The sequence below is a fragment of the Littorina saxatilis genome, linkage group LG8 (assembly GCF_037325665.1).
Source record: "Littorina saxatilis isolate snail1 linkage group LG8, US_GU_Lsax_2.0, whole genome shotgun sequence".
Classification (NCBI taxonomy): domain Eukaryota; kingdom Metazoa; phylum Mollusca; class Gastropoda; order Littorinimorpha; family Littorinidae; genus Littorina; species Littorina saxatilis.
The window spans coordinates 16,335,553-16,340,552 of record NC_090252.1 but is presented as its reverse complement, the minus strand read 5'-3'; positions in this window follow the sequence as shown (position 1 = coordinate 16,340,552).

Genomic DNA, 5,000 nt, shown 5'->3' with positions numbered 1-5,000 from the left:
TATGTGTGCCATCAGTTTGATCTGTAAATTCAGAAGAAAGCTTGTCGTGTTCTGGACACTTTTTTGTTCGTCTTGGTTGGGTTTTTTCTTCTCGTGCGTTCGTTACTGTTCCATAATTTACATCTATTGAAACGTTTGGATTTGTTCTCATTTTCAGTGAATTGAGGCAATCCTGAACGTTTTCTCTAGCCTTTTTACTGTTTTGCTTTTTAACTTTTGCACACACAATTCTCGTGTGCGTTTCGCAAAAACGTATATTTTAATCTCATGTTCGACTTAAAAAAGGACGGCTAACTTGCATGTGGCATGTTACAAGTAATACACCATGCACTCTCGCATGCAGTTTTGTACTGGCCAGGTGCTTAGGTCAGATATATATTTGAATGGCTGTATGTTCATTGTTCATCCGTGTGCATGGTTGGGTTAGCTTGCTATTTTTGGGGAGAGTGGGGTGATTCTCTCTGTATTTATGTTTAGTAAGAAAGAGAGAGAGAGAGAGAGAGAGAGAGAGAGAGAGAGAGAGAGAGAGAGAGAGAGAGAAAAAGAGAGAGAGAGAGAAAGAGAGAGAGGGAGAAAGAAAGAGAGAGAGAGAGTATGTACGCGTATGGTTGTAGGTACTTGAAATTATAAGTGATTATGTTTAATCCATCCACCCTACTGGTGTCTGGATTGAACATATTCACTTATAATTTCAATTCCAGGGTTAGACATTATACACAATAGGTGTATACTACCTTCATTCAACCTGAGGTTTTAATATTTGTTTCTTCACAAATCACATACAATCACACGCGTACATACTCTCTCTCTCTCTCTCTCTCTCTCTCTCTCTCTCTCTCTCTCTCTCTCTCTCTCTCTCTCTCTCTCTCTCTCTCTCTCTCTCTCATGTTCTATTTACTTTTGGAACATTCTTTCGACGCTGACGTCATTTCCTTTTCAGTTACGTCGTTCACTTCGTCATATAATCATTCATTCGCTTGTGGTTTACCAGCAAGCGGCCGGAAATTACATCAAGCTAAGTTCTTGTTGAGTCTTACTAATTGTTTGTCTGTGCACTTAAAAGACCGTTGGGTTGATATATTTGTGATTGTAACGTATTGTGTTGTCAATAACAAACGTTCCAACAACTTGCCTTTCTTTTTTTGATATCAACACAAATTAAAATGCATACACATGTTTTAAATGACAAACGCCTTCTCCCCCTTCACATACACAGCACGATCAATACTCACCAATCATCCTTATATTCTTTCTCAAACCATTCAATCAGTGCTCAAATAACTTTAACAGCAACAACATACGCACAGTAAACTAAAGGGAAATTACTTCAATAATGTATGTTGACTGCTATTTTAAGTGCAATGCCTTTCATTCACTCGGTTATTTCTTCATATCCTGGTTATCTCCCTGTCTATGTTTCTTCTTCAAATTACTCTCTTTTTGCATCTTTAATTCTGATTTTCAAGAATGCAAAACACGTTAAGCTGATGGAACACAAACGAATGTAGTATAGGCCCAAACGATACCCTCAAGTGCAGTACTCTAAGGAAAGAACTAGTTTCCCGATTAGTAAAACTAACATTATGTAGTTGCTTTTGGTTCAGTTTAGTTTTAACCTCTGTTGTGGCGCTGATGTCGAGAAAGCTGTCAGCGATCTCACATGAGATCTCCATTCCCCTGCTGAAAACAACAACTCCGAACCCATGAACAATTGGCAGAGAGATAGAGAGAAAGTCCTTGGTACAACTGAGTGTGACTGCCTGTCATTTTTTCACCGATAGAGACGACTAAAGATGTCAGAGTTAAAAGCGATGTGACTGGGGGGCGCGAAACAACAGCAACATATATTTGTGCAGGGACCGTAACACTACACACAAACATCCTTCATTTTACACCCATTTCCTTTTGATTCAAAACATAACATTAACTCTGATAGATGTGTCTGTTTTCTTCTTTGTTTCCGTACACAATTGTACACAATAGTCTGTAAGTAGCCTACATTTCATGTTTTCCGATTAACAGGTCAATGCACTGAATACACGTGTGAAAGACGCAAAATTTTCGATTTTGTCGCCTACAAAACAAGATCTGTTTCGATTGTAATTATACTACCAAGTGGCAAGGGCATATAGTAGCTTATGCGTATCTAGTTTAATGTCAACTTTGATAAAATGCCTGAGAAAATATAATTTAAGTGAGCATACCCACACGCAACGTCGATGTCCTGGGTACAAAGTCGGGCGTAAGAACCGTCTGGGTACGTTTATTGGGCGTAACGTGTCTCCAACGTGGTACATGCAGACGCACTGGTACAGGGTGACCTAAAACTGCAACCCACAACAAGCTTATACCGTCTACATCTATTAGCCGAAGTGCTTCATATTTTGTGTACATTAACTTTAAGCTAATTAATGAACAGTCCAACGTTGACATTTCTCAAAACGCCGACGATGTGGACGGGTATTGCATATGCTGAAGTTGAAGTACACCAACTATTCTTTTTATTACCATGTTGTGGATTGCATATTTTTGTTGGTGTGTATGTATGGATGGGGGGGAGTCACCCTGTATATAGACACATGCATAGACAACCAGACGCGTAGATAACCACCCAGCATGATGGACGGACAGACTGACCGACAAGCAAATGCGCAGACGAAGCGATTGACAGATGGTCGGGTGGACAGACGGGTAGACAGGCAGTTTATGGGGAACGTATTGTACACATACTATTTACAAACGTTTGCAACAAATACAAACACAGAGCCGACGATAAAAAAACCGCAGTGACGTATAACAACACAAATGATGTCACTTACCTTGTGAAATAACGACTATTGGGAGGACGACAAAGATATCAAATCGCAGGAACATCTCCATAACTATCAAAAAACCTCCAAATTCAACGAAATTACAGTCGCTTGTCTTTTCAAAAACGACATGCACTGTGGTCTGTTGGCATTGCTCATCCTAGTAAGGAGTGATTTTACACGAGCGCATTTACTTCATATATCTGGGTTGTTTCCTAAAATGGGCGTTATACGAGGGTAAACTGAAAAGTATCGTGCCCAACCAGGAAGGAGTTGACTTACGAGTCTAGAACAAGATTACATTTGAAAATCGTCCCTCTTGTCCTCCACACACTTGTTCCATATGTGCCTCAGATCCGTATTGCCGTTGCTGCAGAAGCCGTTGGAAATCCTCAAAAGCAGTCATGACGTCATTGTCCGTTTCGTAGTGTTCAACCCTGGGGTACTTCCTCATGGTTGCAAACATACTATCGTTTGGGGGTGCTACATCTGGCGAATACAGCGGATGGTCAACGATCTCCAAGCCTCATTAATGATTTGTTGCCATGGAAACCAAGGACTTTCGGGTAGGGTCGTTGTCTTAACGGAGCAACATTCCTTACCGGAGCGTTCCTCGGTGCTTAGCCTTGATATGCTCTCGTTGACTCGGAAGTTTGAAATAGAATTCACCGGTTACTGTCTCATATTTTGGAACTAAGCCCAACAGGATATACCCCTCTGCGTCCAATAAAGCAGATGCCATCACCTTTTTAAAGGGAAATGACCTTGACCTTCTTTAGGTGAGTATAACCGTGATGCCCCTACTGCATAGACGGTTAATTGGTTTCAGGCTGAAAGCGGTGTACCCTAGTCTCATCATCAGAAACAAATCAGGACATAAAATCCACTCGATCTGCCTCACATACGCGTAAACTATCGGGTGCCATGCTCAATCTGAAGTGCTTCTGTTCTGGTGTAAAAGTTTGAGGACCTACCTTGCTTAAACTGTCTGCATCAAAAGTTTTCTCCACAGAATACTCCAAACTCTTTCATGTGAGATGCCAAGTGTATCTGCAATATAGTTAATGCCCATTGCTTAATTTTGCATCACCATCGTGCAGACAGCATCAACGGTTTCTTGAGTTGTAACCGTTGGTGATCTTCCACGCCGTTTGTCATCTTATACGGGTTTTTGTCCAAGCCTGAATTCCGCTGACAACCTTATTACTAACGTTTGTGTCAGGTCATTATGAATTCCCAGTTGGATACATATTTGTCTTTGCAAATATTCATTCGGATCACTGAGTTGTGTTAGTCTTCTAGAATGTGGGGTTAACAGTGGGGTAAGGTACTTTGAGAAACCAAGGCACACAAACTAACCGGTGAAAATACAAATCATTTTGCATGAAGTCTTCATTAGAACTTGTCCTAATTCATGCCAAGTTTTAAATGTCTAAGTTAATTCCTTCCCGGTCGGGCCCGGTACTTCTGAGTTGGCCCTCGTACTTGCCGCCAGGAAGGCAGGAATGCCAAACCAGGATGTGAAATCTGAATTTGTGTAATTTCACTTTGCTTTAGCAGTCCAGGATCTAAATAGATAGGAAATGACTCCCAAGGCCAAATAATTTGCCACACGATACTCGCAAGTACAGTGCTCCAAGGAAAAAACTTGTTTCCCGATTAGGAAAACAAACAGACGGGCGCAGTGGCGTGGTGGTAAGACGTCGTCCTCCTAATCGAGAGGTCGTGAGTTCGAATCCCGGTCGCTGCCGCCTGGTGGGTTAAGAGTGGAGATTTTTCCGATCTCCCAGGTCAACTTATGTGCAGACCTGCTAGTGACTTAACCCCCTTCGTGTGTACACGCAAGCACAAGATCAAGTGCGCACGGAAAAGAACCTGTAATCCATGTCAGAGTTCGGTGGATTACAGAAACACGAAAATACCCAGCATGCTTCCCCCGAAATCGGCGTATGCTGCCTGAATGGTGGGGTAAAAACGGTCATACACGTAAAAATCCACTCGTGCTTAAAACATAAGTGAACGTGGGAGTCTAAGCCCATGAACGAAGAAGAAAAAGAAGAAGATTATTAAAACAAACATGTTGTAGTTGCTTTTGTAAAGACCGATATTTCATTTAAACAGATCGTTCTATCATTCATTGCAAGCCTCCATTCTTACAACGGAAACTTTCATTTTTTTTCTAACTATAGT